Raw genomic sequence first — 22,988 nt, 5'->3', positions numbered from 1 at the left:
TATCCAATATTTTCAGAATTATTATTATTAATATTTGAATATATTTATGTGATTTTCTGATTTGGAAGGAATAAAATGGTGTATATTTTATTCATGTTTTACGAGTTGGTGTTATTAAATGTTAATGTGCTAATTGTTAAGTGTTATATCGATCCTTGTTAATTTCTGAAAATATTTACTTTAATGTATTATTTTCAAAAGTTATTTGAAAGTCGATCTTATTGATATCGGTAAATTGAAATTGTTTTGTAATATCCGGGAAATATTGTGCAATTATTTTTATTAATAATTAATTATTATGTGATTATTATGAGAATTTTGGTGAATTATTAGATGATTGATATTTATATTTGGGTGTTTATATGTGATAAAGTGTAAGTATTTTGATTTTTAATATGTCCAGAATAAAATATAGATAATTATGGTATTTTTCTGGTAATTTTTGGATTGTTATATGATTTTATAGGGATTTATGGATTTAATAAATTATTTTCTGAGTAATTATAAAACTATTTTATAAAACTATTACGGTTTGACTCGTGCGCGTACCGGCGTAAAATTTTCGATATTATAATCATTTCGGTAGATCAATAAAACCCGTATTCTCGATAGACGAGATATTTTTACATTATTTTCTCATAGGGTGTTTTATAAGAAGTTCGGTTTTGATAATTATCCAAATCTGGTATTAAATTGTATCGTTTTTATAGTTAATTAGCGGCTAAGTAATCTATTTTTGGATCCGATATATAAGCGTAAATTCAGTATTAAATTCCAGAATATTTCAAAAATCATGAAACTTATATTTTATTAGTATTTGAATATTTTCAGAATTTTTTCGGGTTATATTTATCCGTACGTTTGTTCGTAAAATCGTAAATGCGGATATGACGCGCGATTTATAAATGTTTTAAAAATTAAGAAAATTTTATTTTATTAGTTTTTAAATATTCTGATAATTTTAGAAATATTTCGGTTTCATAAAAATTATCGGATCGGGCACCTATCGGGACGTCAAACCCCACAAAAATAATTTCCCGCTAATTATTAATTTTGGGGCTAATTAATTTGAATTATTTTTTAGTTAAAAAAAGAAAATAAAAATAAAAACAAAAAAAGGAATTGTGTGTGTGTACATAAATCACAGCCCCCCTCTTATCCAATATCCACCGCCACCCACCCCCAAACTCTGTGTCTCTTTTCTCTCTCCCCTACTTATATACTTTTAATTTTCGAAAATTCATATATTACAACCCGTCTGTCCAAATTTCAATTATTATATATAAAAATGATCAGCGCTTCGATACCTACGCATAAGTATATATATTGCGAGGTTTTGAGAAGAAAAATTGTGAATCATATTTTCTGTTTTAATTTATTTTCGGGGCATAGAAAAGGAGTTTAACGGTGTTGATTACTCCACATGGTATCTCAGCGTGTATATATCTATCGCTATTAATTTCGGATTTTTCTGGAGATATTTTCTGGACATCAGATATTCTCTTCCGGGTGATCAGAATTTATTTTGGGTAATGATTCTGAAATTCCGCCTTCGTACTTGTGTATATTATAGCATGTTAGTATTTATATATTTATTTCATAAATTTCAAAAGTTTTTATAGAAGTCGTTTTTGTCCATATTTTTCGTTTCTGGCGTGTTTATACGTGCAAATATAAATTATTTTGTGTTTTAAATTTATTGATTTTATTAGAGTACAGTTGGATGGTGTTATTTGGGATTGATTTTGAGGGGTATGACCTCGGGAAAACTCCATTTTACAAAGATGTTATTTCGAAAGTTTTTCTAAAATATTTATTTCAATTTCAAATTACTATCTTTTATTATTTTCAAAAATCATAATTTGATTCAATTATTTATAATTTGTTTTGATTTATTCTTATTTTATTTGTAATAAATAGACCGTTCGTCCGTTTAATACGAAATGAACACGTACAGACTCAGAAAAATATTCTGCTTTCATTAAAGATACTTTCGAGACCCAAATTCTTTTGTTTCGAAAGGTCGCTTATTTTGCGAGTCATTTATTGTTCGGTAAATCATATTTTTGACCCGATTTCAGTTTTAAACGTACTGAGTCGAACCTTTTGACGAACCGAGTCATATGTGATATGAATTATGTGATACGTGAGTTGTGTGTTTACGTTCTATGTGAATTACATGCGTATGTGAGTCAAAATTCTTGTGTTTGACTGTTTTAAATATGTGTGGGCTATCGTATGGTAGACGATAGGATTTTGACGCGCAGCTCGTCGAGTAATTATCGTTTAGACGATTAAAATGTTATTTTCTAATTTTAGATAGGAGTCTTTCAAGACGATCAAGACCAGATGGTATGGATGAAGACTAGAGTTGAATAGTATGGAATATTGGGTTGAAGCACTGCATGAGGAGCAGATCAGAGATTTAGCGAAGTAAAAGACGGTGAGGCCTTGTGATGACAGACTGAGATAATTGCATTTCTACGAGTGTGGCTAACAGCTAAAAACCAAAAGACAAGTATCCCTATTATCACTTATTGTTCAAGTGATATTTATTTTGAATCCTATTTTGCAAGTATTGCTTTCCTATTCTCAGTTCAGAATCGATAAATATTTTACATATCGCTGAATTAAATGCTTATTATGCAAGTACTCTCTACTATTCTATTTTCAAAATAGTTAAATATTTTTACTTATCAAATTACTGGATTTATAAATGTTTTGGATTTTGAGAAAAATGATTTGGTTGCAAATATTCTTGCCCAAGTGAATGGGGGAATAAAATTATTTAGGGTGTCGATTTTTATGACCCCTTTGAAAAAAATGTTTTAAGATTGGATGGTTACTGGTTGCGTATGAGGCCGAGGCGCCGGTCCAGCGTGTGCTATTATACGGAAGTGTAATATCTTACCAGGCGAATATATGCCTTTTCTGGCGCCCTATAGGTACCGTATGGCTGCGGGATACGGGTGGACCTATATTTACGGTATGGCTGCGGGATACCGGTGTTGTTTCATGACTGATCATCAAGAACATCATAGTGCATAATTGGTTCCAATCTAAACTGTTATTTATAAGTTGTTTTTATAATCATAGAATAAATGGTTTATTAACTGTTTCTGTTTTGTATTAAAGGTGAAATGCAGTTTTGATTCAATTTCTAATTTATGCTGATACTTACTTTGTTGTTAAATATCAAAGGTGGTATTAGTATAGATGATTGATGTTGACTTCAATATGGGATATTGTGAGCATCAAAGTTCGTATTGATATCTAATTTGATATGACAATAAAATAAGTATTAATTTCAAGAGTTCGGTTTTGAATAAGGTTTATGATTCAGTCCATAATCATTGGTTCATGTTATTGTTGTTTAAGATAATTCCGTAAACATAGTTTTACGATTTTTATTCTCGTCCAGATTCAAAGTATTACTGAAATATTTCGCTCGAAAATATCAAAAAGAGTTTTGAATACAGTGAGAAATAATTCTCCGATTCTTTAATAAATTTTTCGTTTCAGCAATTATGATTTTAAATGTTCTGCTCTAATGCAGATGTCGATTTTATATCAAAAGACCCTATATATGCTATGCTGAACTTTCTGAGCATTTCTTTCGCTCATACTTGCCTGTTTTTAAATTTAACCTCCAGCGAGGATTAACTTGCGCTGTTTAGCTGCGTAATTCGAGGAAGCAAAGAGGAAGCTTTTGGAAGGTGGTTGGTTCAGGGTTTGCGGACTAGTGTAAGTTCTATTATATAAAGTTATTTACATTATATTATAGTTGTGTATTTTGTAGTTGGGCCTAGTATACTTCTTTTCGATGTTATACTAGCGGGTTAAGTTTTGAGATTGAGAATTATTGAAAAGAGTTTTTAAAAGAAAGTGAAAAAAATTATTTGTGGGATTTGGAATTCTTGTTTTTAGAACTGTAACCTTAAAAGATCTTGGATTAGTTGGGGTCATAGATGCTAAATATCTTCTGCTGGCATTTATTTATTGATTAAACAGGTTATTTTGGATTGAGGTTTTATAGTGACGACCAAATCCTCTGACCCCGGATTTGGGGGCGTTACACCGAGGCCGAATTTCAGAATCCTGTTTTGATTACAATTCTAAAAGGGATGCTTCCAGATTGTTGAGGGCTGCTATATATATTCATATTAGGTCGTTTTTTATATATAACAAGTCAGAAACGGACCAGAGCGCAAGGAGAAGACGGCAAGAGACCTGTAGCACAGTTCAACAAAGGCGAAAACGATCTAGTTTATTCTTGTGAATCTTAGTTTTGAGTTGTAATTTGGATGCTTGTTTCTTGTTTTGCTAAACCTATAATCTTGTTTGTACTTGGTTTTATTTATTCGTATATAGAGTATGTTTGTTATATCATGTTTTCATCAGAACCCACATTGATGATGAGTCCGATTATGAGCTAATCGTTATCATGGGGTTCTAGCGGATTTATTTATGGATTTCTTTAGTTAAAATTGTTTGATGCCTTAGTATGTGGTGATTGTATAATATCCTAGTATTGGTTGTGCGTATTCGTCTTATGAGCGTCGCGAACTTATAAGATAGTGTGTTAATTCTCAATGAAGCGAAAGTGAATTTAAGGATTTAGAAATTATCATGCTAGCATAGGTTTATATATTTGTTATGCATAATTCATAGATAATTTTACCGATCTTACTTGTCCTATGTAATCAAGATAGATAACTTGTGCTTAAACCATTATGTTGTCAAATTCTATAGATATATAGGGTCTCAATAAAACTGGTGCCTATTCAGCTTCTATCTCTTTTGTGGATGTCAGGTAGAATGGCACTCGTGCAACGAAAGTTGGCGTTTATCAGTTTCGTGTTATATGATTAATGTCATCACTATTTCATGCTAAGGTTAAGAATAATAAGGCTATTGAATGAAGTATTTAATGAAGTTAGAATCCCATGTTTGTCATATATATCAATTCAGTCAATCTTATTCTCGTAGTTATAATTGTTAGCGTAATTCTTAGTTATAAACAATCTCAATTTATTATCGTCTTAGCATTGGATAATAACCATACATTATTGCTTAGGTGCATAAATTAGATAGTTAACCAATACAGTCTTTGTGGGAATGAACTAGAAAAGATTCTATACTACTTGCGAACTCTTATACTTGCGTGTATTATTAGCGCGTGTTTAGCGACTAACAAGTTTTTGGCGCCGCTGCCGGGGACTGCAGTGTTAATTTATAATTTATGTGCTTTCCATCTGTGGTCATTAAAGTTCATTGACTCGGACATTGTTACTTAGTTGTTCCTTGTCTGGTTTCAGGTACTCTAGCGAGGGTGTATGTATACGCGGTCGCGTACCCGTAAGAGAACACTGGATAAAGCCGAGGAAGAACTTGTGGTAGTTCGTAGGGAAGTTTTTGAGGAAAAAAAGAAGGTAGAAGAATAAGAGAAAGTCGAAGAGCCAATTTTAGTAGCTATGGGTGATCAAGGAGAAAATCTGAAGGCTTTGATGGACTATTCTAATCCTAAGATTAATGACATTCAGTCTAGCATCATTAGACCAGCCATCAGGGCTAACACTTTTGAGATCAAGTCAAGCACGATCCAGATGATACAAAACTCAGTTCAGTTTGGGGGTTCTCCTACTGAAGACCCCAACATGCACATCAGGGATTTCATCGAGATCTGCGATACTTTCAAATTCAATGATGTGACTGAAGATGCTATCAAGCTACGACTCTTCCCATTCTCTCCGAGGGACAAATCTAAGTGTTGGTTACACTCTCTACCAGTAGAGTCTATCATAACTCGGGAAGATCTTGCTCAAAAGTTTCTCACTAAATTCTTCCCCATGGCGAAGACTGCAGTAATCAGGAATGCTCTTAAACCAGTTCGCACAGCAAACTGGAGAATCTCTGTGTGAGGCTTGGGCTCAATATAAGGAGATGATAAGGAAGTGCCCACACCATGGCATGCCTGATTGGATGATTATTAACTCCTTCTACAATGGATTGGGTCCTACTTCTAGGCCTATGCTTGATGCAGCATCAGGAGGAGCCTTGTGGGCTAAGAGCTACGATGAAGCCTATGAACTTATTGAACTGACGGCTGCTAATGAGTACCAGAATCCTTCCCAAAGACTGACTCAGGGGAAAGTAGCAGGAATTCTGGAGTTGGACACAACAACTGCTATCGCTGCCCAACTAAAGGCTTTGACAATGAAGGTGGACACTTTGGCTAATTATGGAGTTAATCAAATCACTAGTTTCTGTGAGCTTTGTGCTGGTGCCCATGAGACTGATCAGTGCATAATTTTTAGTGAATCAGCTCAGTTCGTGAACAACTTCTAGCGATCGCAGCAACCTGTGCCAGCCACCTATCATCCTAAGAACCGCAATAATCCTAATTTCAGTTGGAGCAACGCTCATAATGCGGTTCAACAGCCTTATCAGCAGTATCCAGCTAAGTAGTACAACCCCCCTGGTTTTCAACAACCGCGGTATGCACCAAGACAACAACTTCAGCTGCAACCAGCGAATGAAAAATCTGAATTAGAGGAGTTGAAGCTTATGTGCAAGAGTCAAGCTGTTTTTATCAAGACCTTGGAAAATCAAATTGGGCAAATTGCCAATGCCTTGCTAAATCGTCAACCTGGTACATTGCCTAGTGACACTGAAGTGCCAGGAAAGAAGGAAGCTAAGGAGCAGGTAAAGGCAATCACTTTGAGGTCTGGGAAGGTTGCGAATCCCGAATAAACTCAAGAGTTGACTGAATAAGCTGGGACTGAGAAAGAAGCAAAGCAGCAGGATGACTAAGTGGAACCAAGGAAGACTATTATTGAGCACGCTCCACCTTAGGGTAATACAGGGGAGAAACAGATCAATCATCCATCGCCTTTCCCTAAGCGGCTGCTGAAGAAAAAGCTGGACAAGCAATTTGAGAAGTTTCTGGAGGTGTTCAAGAAACTTCATATCAACATAGCTTTTGATGAGGCTCTCGAGCAGATGCCTAGTTATGCAAAGTTTATGAAAGGTATTCTCTCTCGGAAAGTGAAGCTAGATGATTTAGAGACTGTTGCTCTCACGGAGGAACGCAGTGTTGTGCTGCAGCAGAAGTTGTCTCCAAAGCTTAAAGATCCAGGAAGCTTCACTATTCCATGTACTATTGGAAAAGTGTCTTTTGAAATATGCTTATGTGACTTGGGAGCTAGCATCAATCTGATGTCGTTGTCAATCTTCAAGCAGTTGGACTTACCTGATCCCACACCAACTTATATGACTTTGCAATTGGTCGACCGTTTTATTACATATCTGTGAGGTACTGCGGAGGATGCATTGGTCAAGGTTGATAAAGTCATATTTCCTGCTAATTTTGTAATTCTTGATTTTGAAGAGGATAAGAAGATTCCCATAATCTTGGGAAGACCTTTCTTGGCAACTAGCCAAACCTTGATCAATGTGCAGAAGGGTGAGCTTATAATGCGAGTGCTGGATCAGGATGTTACTTTTAATGTGTTCAATGCTATAAAATATCCTACTGATAATAAGGAGTGCTTAAAAGTGGAGTTGGTCGATTCGGTGGTCACGTCGGAACTTGATCAATTGCTAAGGTCTGATTTCTTAGAAAAAACCTTATTGGGGAATTCAGACAGTGAAGATGACGAAGGTGAAGAGCAATTTCACTATTTGAATGCTTCTCCCTGGAAAAGGAAGATTGATATGCCTTTTGAATCTCTTGGAATGAAGGAATTGAACAAAGCTCCTAAACGCCTCAAGCCTTCTATTGAGGAACCTCCATCTCTTGAGTTTAAGCCTTTACCTGAGCATTTGAGGTATGCATTTTTAGGTGATGCATCTACTCTGCATGTTATTATTGCATCTGACCTTTCAGGTAGTGATGATAAAAAGCTTTTGAGGATTCTGAGAGAATTCAAGTCGGAAATTGGATGGACTATAGCAGATATCAAGGGGATCGGCCCTTCTTACTGTATGCATAAAATTCTGCTAGAGGAAGGTAGCAATCCTACAGTCGAGCAACAAAGAAGACTTAATCATATCATGAAGGAGGTAGTGAAGAAGGAAATTCTGAAGTGGCTAGATGCAGGGATCATCTATCCTATCTCTGACAGTTCATGGGTAAGCCCGGTTCAATGTGTGCCAAAGAAAGGTGGAATTACTGTGGTAGCAAATGAGAAAAATGAGCTTATTCCTACACGGACAGTCACGGGGTGGAGAGTCTGCACCAACCACATTTTAGAGATGTATGATGGCCATCTTTTCTGACATGATTGGTCAGAATGTGGAGGTGTTCATGGACGACTTCTCAGTCTTTGGCGATTCTTTTGATGAATGCTTGCAGAATCTGGGACACATTCTCAAGAGGTGTGTTGAGACCAATCTGGTACTCAATTGGGAGAAATGTCATTTTATGATGCGCTAAGGCATTATTCTCGGGCACAAGGTTTCTAATAAGGGTTTAGAGGTGGACAAGGCCAAGGTGGGGGTCATTGAGAATCTTCCTCCACCTATTTCTGTCAAGGGGATTCGAAGTTTTCTTGGTCATGCGGGTTTCTACAGGCATTTCATCAAGGTCTTCTTGAAAATTTCAAAGCCTTTATGCAGTCTGTTAGAGAAAGATGTTCCTTTTAAATTCGATGACGAGTGCTTTGCAGCTTTTGAGACATTGAAGAAGAGTTTAATCAGAGCACCTGTCATAACTGCACCTGATTGGAATGAGCCTTTTGAGATGATATGTGATGCAAGTGACTATGCAGTTGGAGCAGTTCTTAGGCAGAGAAAGAACAATATAATTCATGTAATCTACTATGCTAGTAAGACTCTAAATGGTGCTCAACTGAATTACACTACTATGGAGAAAGAACTTTTGGCTATTGTCTACAGTTTTGAGAAATTTCGAACTTATCTACTTGGGACTAAGGTGAACGTTTTCACTGATCACGTCGCCATTCGATATCTCGTTTTAAAGAAGGAATTGAATCCTAGATTGATTCGATGGGTTCTTTTGCTCCAAGAATTTGAACTTGAGATCAAGGACAGAAAAGGAACTGAAAATCAAGTTGCTGATCATCTCTCGCATTTAGAGAATCCTAACGCTACTTCATTAGATAAGACATTGATAAATGAGTCTTTTCCCGATGAGCAGCTGTTTGTGCAAGAAGAAGAACTGTGGTTTATAGAAATTGTGAACTATCTTGTGAGTAATATCATACCTCCCGACTTATCTTATGATCAAAGGAAGAAGTTTCTTCATGAGGTGAAGTGGTATATGTGGGATGAGCCGTTTCTTTTTCACCAAGGAGCTGACCAAATCATCAGGAGATGTATTCCTTACAGCGAAATGGGGGGGATCTTGCGAGATTGCCACTCAACGGCTTATGGAGGACATTATGGTGGAGAAAAGACAGCAGCTCGTGTTCTTCAAGCAGGTTTTTTTTGCCAACATTGTTTAAAGATGCTCATCAGTTCGTTTTGAAATGTGATCAATGTCAACGTGTGGGTAATATGTCTAAAAAGGATGAGATGCCTCTTAATGTGCTTCTCGAGGTTGAGGTCTTCGATGTTTGGGGAATTGACTTCATGGGGCCATTTGACTCATCTTGTAACAATCAGTATATCTTGTTGGCAGTTGATTATGTGTCGAAATGGGTTGAAGTTAAGGCATTACCAACAAATGATGTGAAAGTGGTGCTTAATTTTCTTCACAAGCAAATATTCACAAGGTTTGGAACTCCAAGGGTCATAATCAGTGATGAGGGGTCGCATTTTTGTAATTTCAAGTTCATTGTTATGATGAAAAGGTATAATGTGAATCATCGCATTGCTACGGCTTATCATCCTCATACAAATGGTTCTAAGGTATCTAACAGAGAGATCAAGCGCATTTTGGATAAAGTGGTATGTCCATCAAGGAATGATTGGTCTTTAAAGCTTGATGAAGCTATTTGGGCGTATAGAACAGCATATAAGACTCCATTGGGAATGTCGCCGTTTCAGTTGGTGTATGGTACGGGGTGTCATTTACCTGTGGAGCTCGAGCATAAAGCATATTAGGCTTTGAAGAAATTAAATCTGGACTTGGATGCAGCTGGAAAGAAAAGGATGCTTCAGTTAAATGAACTTGACGAGTTTCGACTTCAAGCTTATGAAAACAACAAGATGTATAAGGAGAAAGTCAAGAGGTGGTATGATCGGGGTCTAGTGCTCAAGAAATTTGTGTCAGGGCAACAAGTTCTTTTATTCAACTCTTGTCTCCGTCTTTTTCCTGGAAAGTTGAAGTCAAGATGGTCAGGTCCCTTCATAATCAAAACTGTGTTTCCACATGGAGCGGTGGAAATTTTTAAGAATGATCTGGGCCAAGCATTCAAGGTAAATGGTCAACTGTTGAAGCATTATTATGGTGACATGGCAAACCGTGAGGTGGTTAGTGCCATTTTATTGTCCACTTGATCTCAAGATTCTACGTCAAGCTAGGAACGTAAAAGAAGCGCTTCTTGGGAGGCAACCCAAGTTTGTTGTACATTAGTAAGTAGAGGAAGCAAGAAGAAAAGAGAAAATCATAAAAAAAATCAAAAAATTAGAAAAATACAGGTCTGACTACAGAAGCCTGGCGTGCCCACGCTGTCTCAGCGTGCGGCCACGCCATTTACAAAAAAACACTGCGCGCCCGCGTTGTTACAGCGCGCGACCGCACCGGTTTGGCAGAAGTAGTGCGCGCCCGCGCCGTCCCAGCATGCGGCCCCGCCTTGTCCCGACTTTGGAAAAAATAAAAGGCAGTTTAAGGGGGAAAACGGGAATTTTGTCCCAAAATCAATTCCTAACCGAATTTTACTCCCCCACATCCCATAATTACCTCTCCTAATCAAACCCATTACTCTCATTATTCCCATAATCAAATTCCACTTCTATTCCATATCTAATTCTCTTTCCACCACCTATATATACATACACCCCATACACAAACTTCTTCATCAATTCACAAACTCTCAAACATAAATTCTCTCTCAAACACAACTTTTATTTTTTCTAATCGATTTCCATGGCACCCAAGAGACAAAGAACTCAAGTCGATAGCAGCGCCACCGATTCTTCAATTTCGAGTGGTATGAGGCCCAGGTTTTCTACTCCCGAGGCTGAAGAGGAGTACACGAGGCTTCTCGCGAAGCCTATTGCTAAGGAGAGAGGGTTCCTGCCATCTGGGAATGATGGTAAGCTTTTGGAGATGATCTTGGAGATGGGTTGGGTTCCTTTTTGCGAGGCACCAGCCGATGTGCCTATGAGTATGGTTCGCGAGTTCTATGTGAATGCCAAGGCCGAGAAGAATGACTTCACTGTGGTGCGAGGGAGGACGGTGGAGTATAGTGCAGAGGCTATCAGGACCGTGATTGAGCAGCCCGCGAGAAAGTTGGGGCAGGATACCTGGAATGATAAGACTCCAGAGGACTTTGATCTGGATCTTATTATTGTTACTCTGTGCCAAACCGACACACATTGGAAGATCAAGAGGGGCACAGCCGTCGAGTATTCTACGTTCCCGGCGTCTGGCATGAACAGGTTTGCCCGTGCATGGAACGCTTTTATATGTGTTAATATGATACCATCTTCGCATTGCATGAGGTTACTGTGGAGCGTGCACGGTTGTTATGGGGAATTTTGCAGGGTGATTATATAGATTTGGGGATGGCTATTTTCCAGGGGATTCTGCAGTTCTTGAGGGGGAGCACTACAGGTTCTATTTCGTATGTGTCAGTGGTGATAAAGCTGTGTGTGGCAGTTGGTGTGCATTGGCCCACATATGAGCCGTTACAGATTCCGAGTGCTCCGTTTGATAGCACTACTTTGGCTACGATGCAGGAATGGGATGAAGGCAAGCCCGATCTAAAGGGACTTGGTTATTCTTTTGACCACCTACCTGGTGGGAGGCCAGCTGCTGGTCAGGCGAGCAGGACTGCATGGAGATCTCAGTTAGGAGATGAAGGAGGACCATCGTAGCAGCAGTAGGAGGCCGCATGAGTGGATATGGGAGCTGTTTTGATCTCGACGTAGTATAGGCGTCTTGCGAGGAGGATGGATGCGATGCACGACATCCATAGTCATTTTGCACATGATCTCACCTAGGCACTTGGGACTGCATTTAGAGCCACCAGAGTTGACATTTAGTCGCCAGCATTTGGTGAGGACTCTGTGTATCCGCCTCCTGACACACCTGACACTCCAACCCTTGAGGGCGAGGATTCTGATTCATAATAGGTATGTCTGATTTCTTACTATTACCTTCACTGAGGACAGTGAATATTTTAAGTTTGGGGGTAGTAGTTGAAGAAATATGTTTGTGTGAGTCTCATATAGTTTGCATGTTCATGATAGGTTAGTTCATATAGTTTGCATATTTTGCCTTATAGTTTTTTATTATTATTTTGGTAGTTTTTATGATATTTTGTTCATGTAGTTTCATGCATTTGCAGTATAACATGATCCCTTAGATAATTTTTCTGATTGACTTGCGATATTGATGCTAGTGTAGTGATCTTGTATTTAGTGATGTTGAGTCTTATTGGATTGATTTGCATGATAGAGACACTTGTATTTCACTAAGTCTTATAGGTTGCTAGAGTGCTAGATTATGATCATGGTTTATTTGAATGGTCGAGGTTTAATCGCTTGTTTATATTTAGAATTTAGGGTATTCTCTTAATAATAAAAGACATAGATATTTAAAAATTGGAGAAATTGGATTTCATTGCTAGCTATGTGGCTAGGTGTCAAATGGCTAGTAGCCGACTCATATTTTTATGAGTAGTCTAGGGTTGAATGAGATGGAGCGAAACGCTCTCATTCAGATATTGTGAAAAAAAAGAATAAGTGTTATGTATAATTGATCACGAGTGGGCTCTTTAGTACTCGAGTTATTAAGTTCTTAGGGGACTTTGTGCCTAGTGACCTAAGGCTTTTATGGTCTGGGATCCGCTAACCTAACGTTCGCTACATGTGTACTATTGTATAAGTCTTTTGTGGACCTCACTCATTGCACGATCAAATAAGCATATTTGTGTTATTTTGTAGTGAATAAAAGCATGGCTCCGTATAAAACTCCAATATAAGAATTAAAGTGTTATCAGTTATTTTGAGTCTAGCTTTTATTTTATTTATAAACTTGTGATTGCCTTGATGAGTAGTGAGTCATGATTATTGATCTAGTTACGATAGTATATCTGTAAGCATCTTCACATACGCACGTCTCTAGTTTGTAAGTTTATTTGTATGATTTGATCGATCTTCATGCGAATAACTGCATTTGTTGATATGTTGCTTGTTGGTTGGTTGAGTTATTCTATTGGGGATCATTGCATTCATATAGTTGCATTCATGCATTTTTGTTTCTTGTTTTTTGAGTCTGTTTATGCTTGAGGACAAGCATCGATTCAAGTTTGGGGTATGTTGAATGGCATTTATGACACTTTATTATGCTCTAATAAGCTTTGAATTGGTGTATTTGTACTCAAGTTGTTATGTGTTTTAATGTGTTTTCTAGTATTTTTGCATTTCATGCACTATTCAGGTAATCAGGTGAATTAGCATTGTTTTGGTGCTAATTTGGTGTCCAGGTGGTGTTGGAATAAAAGCTTGTGGAAAGCCGGCTCGAAGCAGCAAGTTTTAAGAAGAAATCTGAGTTTTTTCCAAAAGGACGGCGCGCCCGCGCTGTGATAGCGCGCGGCCGCGCCGAGGCCAAATTTCAAAATCCTGTTTTGATTACATTTCTAAAAGGGAAGCTTCCAGATTGTTGAGGGTTGCTATATATATTCATATTAGGTCATTTTAAATATATAACAAGTCAGAAACGGACCAGAGCACAATGAGAAGACGGCAAGAGACCTGTAGCACAATTCAACAAAGGCGAAGACGATCTAGTTTATTCTTGTGAATCTTTGTTTTGAGTTGTAATTTGGATGCTTGTTTCTTGTTTTGCTGAACCTATACTCTTTTTTGTACTTGGTTTTATTTATCATATAAAGACTACGTTTGTTATATCATGTTTTCATCAGAACCCACGTTGATGATGAGTCTGATTATGGGCTAATCGTTATCGTGGGGTTCCAACGGATTTATTTATGGATTTCTTTAGTTAAAATTATTTTGATGCCTTAGTATGTGGTGATTGTATGATATCCTAGTATTGGTTGTGCGTATTCGTCTTATGAGCGTCGCGAACTTATAAGATAGTGTGTTAATTTTTAATGAAGCGAAAGTGAATTTAAGGATTTAGAACTTGTCATGTTAGCATAGGTTCATGTATTTGTTATGCATGATTCGTAGGTAATTTTACCCATCTTACTTGCCCTATGTAATCAAGATAAATAACTTGTGCTTAAACCGTTATGTTGTAAAATTCTATAGACATATAGGGTCTCAATATAACTGGTGCCTATTCAGCTTCTATCTCTTTTGTGGATGTCTGGTAGAATGGTACTCGTGCAATGAAAGTTGGTGTTTATCAGTTTCGTATTATCTGATTAGTGTCATCACCATTGCATGCAAAGGTTAAGAATAATAAGGCTTTTGAATGAAGTATTTAAAGAAGTTAGAATCCCATGTTTGTCATATATATCAATTCAGTAAATCTTATTCTCGTAGTTATAATTGTTAGCGTATTCTTAGTTATAAACAATCTCAATTTATTATCGTCTTACCATTGGATAATAACCATACATTGTTGCTTAGGTGCATAAATTAGATAGTTAACCAATACAGTCTCTGTGGGAACGAACTAGAAAATATTCTATACTACTTGCAAACTCGTATACTTGCGTGTATTATTAGGCGTGTTTAGCGACTAACACTACTATCTTGAGAGAATACAAGATTTTTCTAGATCTGTTTTTGTAACATCTAAACTAAGAACATGTGCATCTTTATAGACTAGCAACACGAGTTTACAAAACTTGCACTAAAATGTACTAAACCAATTTCTAAAGCAACCTTGTCTATTTCCTATTCCGGTGTTAGCAAATCTGTGCAGAATCTTGCAGGTCTGTGACCATCCTTTGTCCAGTGAATCTTGACCCTTGATATTGTATTCTTCAAGCTGCTTTTATAATCTTTCTAATTTAGTGAATGAATTGTTTGTTGACTGATAATCTTGAATCTTGAACTTGTCTGTATTCTGAATTTGAGATAGTATGTCAAGATCTCTTTTTGTCTAGTAGAGAAATGACATATTAATAAGTAAAATGACTTATCGATATCTCAAGTTCTCGACATATGTAATTGACTTGTCGACATCTCCAGTTTCCTACATGGGATTTTAACTTGTCAACATCTCGAGTTCTCTACATGAAGAATTTGACTTGTCGATATCTCTGAGATCTCTACATGCAAAAATGACTTGTCGATATTTCTGAGATCTCTACATACACATTTTGACTTATCGATCTCTCTGAGATCTCTACATGAAGTATTGACTTATCGATATCTTTAGTTCTCTACATCTTCATTTGACTTGTTAATATCTGAGATCTCTACATGCAGGAGTGACTTGTCGATATCTCTTGGGACTTCTCTACAAGTCATTTTGGACTTCTCAACAGACTTCTCGATATCTATTGATCTGTGACTTGTCGATATCTTGACTCAGAACATTTTTCCTAGAACAACATTATTCAACTCCAAGCTGCTATAATTTTCTCTGAGGCATGATTAAGGCTTGATCTTCTTCCAAAGTTTATTCCTTAGCTTGAAAACTGTTCACATAAAAATTCCCCAGTCTAATCTACTAAGCATTTTTATAGACTCAGGAAATACAATTACAGAATATAAATATTTATTATCAAACAACTTAATTTTAGGGATGTCAATATAACTTAGTCTTGTTATTATACATGCATGTCTTGCACAACACCTTATAAAGGAAACTATCCTTGTTGAGTGGACTTTCTCCAGTTTCATGAAAGGTAATTTTCAGCTTTTATTCATTTGTCCAAGTATACTTAGTGTACCTGCCGTATTTTATTTTAATTGCTCCATGTTTTTTCTGCATAGTGGCCGAAAAATTGTTGAGGTAACAAATCCGAAGGACTTGAAGTCCACGAGAATGAAGATGGCCATGAAATTTTTCAAAGATCCTCGTCTAGGGGATCGGTTTCCTGAGTTCTTGACTTAGATTAACGCAGAAGAGGGTGAGGAAGGCCCCATTCAACCCTTGAGGGCAAAGCAAAAGCATGGATCTTTCTTCCAACACGCATGGGGCATAAGGGGAAAAGACTCAATTATGGGGAACACTAAGTTGGCCAAGGATTAGTCGCTTCAGTCCATTTTTTTGTTGGCTATAGGGATTTCGTCCTTCAAAAGGATTTGGAGGCTGACGAGCTATTCGGCACTCAGGCCCTAGCCACGGTATTTTCTTACCTTAAAAGTTTTTAGTATTTCACTCAATCTTCCTTTCCCTTGAACTAATTTGTTTCCCCTTCCCTTTTTTCAGGCGAACGTCCACATTCAGGGGGCGCTCCACCAAGATAAGGCTTGGAAGGTGGGCTATGAAGACACAATTAAAAAGCTTGAGGAGGCCAACGAAACAATCATAAATCTCCAGGCCCAGCCACCTCAACTTCTTACTTGGAAACCACTCGAGCCATAATCATTATTTTAAACGATGAGATGGATAAAGGTTTCAATGCTTGGATGATTACTCCCGAGTTTAAAAGCTTGATTGAGAAGCATGGCGCCCTTACTAATGCAGTGAACTATAAGAAAGGTTGGGATGCTGCAATTGAGGCTATTCAAAATGAGTATCTTGAGATGCTTGGAGCTGAATCATTACCCTGCCCCCTTAAAATCCCTAACCTTGGAGGTTTTACGTAAAAGATCGTAGATCTTATCCGGGAAGAAGACCGCCCTATAAATTCATCTAATGCGAGGGTTTCTGGGTCTAGAGACCATGTGCTGGATAAAGGCAAGAAGAGGAAATAGGCTGGATCAAGCTCTAGCGAAGAAGTGTCTTCATCCGAGGAAGAAACTGAGCCAGCCAGCAAATATGCGAGGACCCTCGCAAGAGATTTCTAAGGAGACATCTGAGGAGACATCTGATGGGCCAACCGAGGAGACCTCTGAAGAAACCTTGAAGGGCGGTTCTGAGAGCGGATATGACAGAAGCTCCGAGAGCGGCTCAAAAGAATATTCTGAGGAGCCTGAGCGTTCTAAGGCAAATGATTAGACTTCTTGTTCTTTATGTTCCTTTCTTTTCTTGTAAAATATTTGAAATATTTATTAAAAACTCTTTCTCTTTTTGCTTTACATTTCTATTCACTGATTTTCATGATTTTTACTATTGTTACGAATAATTATGTTTAAGTTTACGAAGAAAACTTAACTTTGCAAACATAACTTGGTTTTTCAAAACCTTATATAATGGGTCCAACCCTTACAACCTGAATTAAAGATTCTCAAAAACTGGAATATAAATCCTAAAATACTGGAAAACATCCTAAGGAGGCAAAGGCTTATGGTTTGAACGAACCTTATTGTAGTCCTAATAACTTAATATTATATGTAATAAGTCTTCAAGTTCCGCGCATGCCAAGTTCTTAGCACTTCTTCCCCTACCATTATCTCCAACTTATAAGACCCTCATCCTTGAACCCTTTTGACTTTATATGGCCCTTCCCAATTTTGGTCTAGCTTTCCTTTTTGTCCTACTCCAGATGCTTCAACTTTTCTTAGAACCGAGTCTCCTTGCTTGAAGAATATTTCTCTCACCCTTAAGTTATAGTAAAATGAAGCTTTTTTCTAATATTCTATGATCTTAGGATGAGCTTGACCCCGAACTTCATCGATTAAGTCTAAGGCTAATCTCTTCCCTTTCTCATTCTCTTCAGCATTGTAAGCTTGAATCATTAGAGATGAATGCAATATCTCCACAGGGACAACTGCTTCAGTCCCATATGCCAACATGAATGGCGTTGCTCCCGTCGTGACCCTGCACGTGGTCCCATATGCCCAAAGTATCAGGAGTATTTCATCTACCTAGTTGTTCCTGAAATTTTCAATCCTCTTCTTCAACCCTTCTAGAATAATCCGGTTTGCTACTTCTGCCTGCCCGTTCGCTTGAGGGTGAGTGATAGAAGTGAACCGCAATTCGATTTCATTTTCTTTACATTACTTCTTGAATTTGTTGATATTAAACCGTGTTCCATTATCGGTTACCAAGATACGAGGAATTTCATATCTACACATGATATTTTACCATAGGAACTGAGAAACTTGCTTGGTTGTAATCTTGGCCAAAGGCTTCGCTTCGATCGACTTAGTAAAGTAATCAATAGCTATGATCGGAAACTTCTTTTGTGTAGCAGCCATTAGAAAAAGTCCAAGAATATCCATCCCTCGCATAGCAAAAGGGATGGGATAGTTTATAGAGGTCAGCATCTCAGGTGGCTGCCTGACAACTGGCGCGTACTTCTGGCAATAATCACACATTTTTATGTAGTCTTTGGCATCAGACATCATCTATGGCCAATAGATGCCTAAACGAGTAATCTTGTACGCCAGGGCCCTGCTCTCAAGCGTTGGCCACATATACCATCATGCACCTCTTCAAGGGCTAGTCATGCCTCATCAGGCCTGAGGCACCTTAGGTAGGGAATCACGAAGGATCTCTTGTATAAAATCCTATCTATCAGGGAATACCTCAAAGCTCACACAAACAGCTTTCGTGCTTCCATTACATTACTGGGGAGCCACCCAGTCTGAAGGTAAGCATTAATGGGATCAATCCAAGACTCTCCAAGCCCAATGGGGGCGACCGGCTTAACATCAATGCTCCATTTTTTTAAGACACGGAAGTACACACTTACAGAACTATTCTCAATCTCTCAAGAGGAAAACTTGAGCAATGCATTTGCCTTATAATTTTCCTCCTTTGGGATGTATTTAACTTGACACTCGTCAAACTGAGTTATTACAGCTCTTACAAGCTGTACGTATTTGGTCATGGTTTCCTCTATGGCCTCAAACTCTCCATTGACTTAGGACACCATAAGTTTCAAGTCTCCCCAAACTTTCAAGTTTTTAACTCTCAGTGTTCCAGCTAAGCCTAGCCCAGCTATAAGGGCTTCATACTCTGCCTCGTTATTTGTGATAGGAAAGTCTAACTTCATAGCATACTCAATAAGAAACCCATCGGGGCTTTGTAAAACTAGGCCAGCTTCACTTGAATTTGTTTTTGATGCTCCATCAAAATAAAGCACCCATAAATCTCTGTTCTCAATCTTCTCCTCTCCATCCTTGTCATTCAGGCCTTGGTATATATCTTCCTACCCTCGACTTCTTGGTTGTCGATGGTACATAAAACCACGAAGTCAGTCAAAGCCTAAGTTTTGATCGATGTTCTAGGATTACACTTAATATCAAATTCTCCGAGCTCAATGGCCCATTTGATTAGCCTTCCACTGGCTTTAGGAATGTGAATGATACATCTTAGAGGCTGATCTGTCAGAACCTCAATTTTATCAACTTAAAAATAAGGACGCAACTTCCTTGAAGACATAACCAGGGCTAAAGAGAACTTCTCTATAGCGTAATAGTTCAACTCAGCCCCATGTAGAATCTTGCCGACATAGTATATGGGTTTTTGGACTTTAAAACACTCAAGGCGCTTTCGAAAATGGCTAGGTATAAATACAAAGTTTCATTCAAGACTAGTTTTTCAACAAACGGGCTTGAACCATGTATTTCTTCAATTTCTCAAACGTCATTAGACTTTCATAAGTCCAGGAAACATCTTTTACTTTTTTTAAAGCCATGAAGAATGGAAGGCACTTGTCTCTGGATTTGGAAATAAACTGTCCCAAAGCAGTAATACTTCTAGTGAGTTTCTGAACATCTTTTACAGAGCACGGGGGTTCCATGTCTAGGATGGCATTTATCTTGTCAGGGTTGGTCTCAATCCCCCTCTTGGAGACCATTAATCCTAAAAGCTTTCCGGATACTACACCAAAAACACACTTGGTGGGATTCAACATCATTTTATAACATCTCAAGACTTCAAAAGCTTCCCTCAAATGGGATATATGATCCGCCTTTACAAGGCTTTTGACAAACATGTCATCCACATAGACTTCCATGATATTTTCAATAAGATCCTTAAAAATCTTATTAACCAATCTTTGGTAGGTGGCTCCTGCATTTTTCAGACCAAATACCATAACAAGATAACAAAAAAAATACCAAAGTCAGTGATGAATGGTACCTTTGGAATGTCATCTTTATGCATCTTGATCTGATTATAACCGCTGAATCCATCCGTGAAACACAACATCCCATGCCCCGAAGTAGCATCTATCAAAGTGTCTTTCCTTGGCAGAGGAAAACAATCCTTCAGGCATATATCATTATGATCAGTAAAGTCAACACACATTCTCCATTTTCTAATAGCCTTCTTCACCATTATAGGATTTGCCAACCATTCCGGAAATTATATCTCCTCAATGAAACCAGCCTCTAAGAGCTTCTCAACTTCTTGTTTGATGGCTTTCTGCCTTTCAAGAGTAAAGCTCCTTTTCTTTTGCTTTATAGTCTTCCGATTAGGATCAACATTCAACTTGTGGGTGATCAACTCAGGGTCAATACCGGGCATATCGGCTGCCGACCATGCAAACATATCATTATTTTCTTGCAAGAACCTTATTAATTTCCCTTTAGGGGCTCTTCCAACGATGCTCCAATGAAAGTTACCTTCTCATGATCTTCGGGAACCAAAGGAATCAGAATCAAATCCTCTGTCGGTTTTCCTCGTTTTCATCATTTTTATGGATATTCATATCTTCAATGGGTAGAACCTACCCCTGACTCCATCTGCCCTCAACGAGGCTACATAACAACTTCTTACCATCTTTTGGTCTCCCTTTTTTATCCTATCTCGTTCCTGGTTGGAAATTTAGTCACTGAATGGTAAGATGAAGGGTCTGCCTTGAAGGTATGTATACCCGTCCTCCCCATAATTGCATTATATGTTGATCCAGCCTTAACCACCATAAAGTTCAACATTTGCGTAGCTTTCATTGGCTCTCGAACCATTGTCAAAGGTAGTTTAATTATCTCTTCAACGGGACATTCGATTCCAGCGAACCCATAGATCGGCATATCAGTCGGGGTTAACTGAGAATCGTTGTATCCCATTCTTATAAAGGTATTATAAAGTAAAATATCCACTGACGCTCCATTGTCTACAAGGACTCTATTTACCGAAACCATTCCCTATGATAGGTGTTATTACTAGAGGATCATCATGCGGAAATTTGACCCTTTCTAAATCAAAGGTATCGAATGTCATTGTTATTCCAGTCTTGGCCCTTTTCGGGGATTCTCCAACTATGTACATGACCTCTCGAGCGTAAGCCTTCCTTGAGTTTCTTAGAAGAGCCGACCGCAGTTGATTTTTCCAAATATTATATTTATCACTGGTCCTCGTGGTTGGGGATTTCGCCCATGATCATCTTGATCCCTCCTGCGATCATCAAAATTCCTTCTTCCATTATTATTCCTTTCTCCCCTCTCGCCATCTCCATTGTACTTATTTAGTCTTCCTTTTCGAATAAGGAACTCAATCTCGTGTTTTAGCTTCCAGCACTCATCGATGTCATGGCCAACTTTCTTGTGAAATCGACAATACTCACTCTTATCCAGCTTGGCAGGATCGACCTTCAAAGGCTTTGGCCAGCAAATATCTCTCTCTTTCTCAATTTCCTTCAAGATTTGAATCCTAGGAGCATTTAGTCTAGCATATCAGTGAACTTTTGTCTAGGTCCCCCTTTATTTGGTGATGAATCAACATCTTTGTTAACCAGAGTATACTTGTCCTTTGCATAGTATTCCTAGTATGTCTTCCCCTTCTGCCATCAGCGGGCTCGTTGCTTACCACTGTTTTTTTTCATGCTTTCTTCAACTTGGATATACTTTTCTGCCCTACTTTGGAGCTGTAACATATTTTATGGTGGCCGCTTGGCCAAAGACATTTTGAAGAACTCGTCATTGGTTCCTTGCGGTAATGCTATCATATCTACCTTATCATCAAGATCTGGGACTTTCAAGGCCTCCTTTGTGAAACGATTCAAGTAGTCCCTAAGATATTCCTTTGCTCCATGCACAATACTCATGGGGGGAGCTCAGCTTTTTTCGTGCACTTTCCTGCTAATGAATTGTTTGATGAAAGCTTGACTTAAATCTTGGAAGGATCCAATCGAATTTGGGGGAAAGCGACTGTACTACCTTTTGGCCATGCCTGATAAGGTTTGAGGGAAAACTCGACATTTGCTTGCATAATTCACAGGCTGCCGCAACAGTGCATTCGAGAAAGTCCTGACATGATTCGTCAGATAACAAGTCCCATCATAGGCCTTTATAGTGGGCATCTTGAACTTTATTGTGATACGAATGCTCATGATCTCTTTCGTGAAATGCAGGGTTGGATCGTCTGGTCTCCGAGGGGGAGCAACTTAAACGGGTTTCTGCGAAAGGACATCCATCGATTTTCTCTTGGGAGCCTCCTCCAAGTCGATGACTTGAACAATTCATCTAGTTCCTCTAGCTCGGTTGGAACTTGGTAGCTGTCAAGCCTGACTATTATCCATATCTCTCTTAAGTTGTAGGATTTCTGCTTCATGAGCACGTATCCTTTCTTCAAAAGTCTGGGATGTCATTCCCTGAATTTCCTAATATTCGGGATACCTGCCTCCAACGAGCTCGAGGCGTCTGCCTCCAACGGGCTCTTTATCCCTGCGTCTCCTCTTGTGATGATATCCTCATCGGCTGACTCTCCACTCTCCTCAGTTGTATAGGATCCATATATATCTCATTCATTATTGGTTGGTCGCAGACCTCTAATATAATTAGGGTCGTTCCACGGTTATGGTTGAGGCGGTGGGGGTGGCCTACTTTCTCCAACCTCAAAGTACAATGGCATCCCATGGGTGGGGTTTATGAGC

The 22,988-nt window shown here is 38.3% G+C and overlaps 1 pseudogene; it reads right to left on the bottom strand.

Annotated features, from left to right (window-relative positions):
• Positions 1–5,874: 5,874 nt before the first annotated feature.
• On the bottom strand, positions 5,875–5,972 carry LOC141694213 (small nucleolar RNA R71; annotated as a pseudogene).
• Positions 5,973–22,988: the final 17,016 nt, after the last annotated feature.

This window comes from Apium graveolens, chromosome 10, assembly GCF_009905375.1.
Source record: "Apium graveolens cultivar Ventura chromosome 10, ASM990537v1, whole genome shotgun sequence".
In the NCBI taxonomy this organism is placed as follows: Eukaryota; Viridiplantae; Streptophyta; class Magnoliopsida; order Apiales; family Apiaceae; genus Apium; species Apium graveolens.
This window is presented reverse-complemented; position numbering and strand designations above follow the sequence as displayed.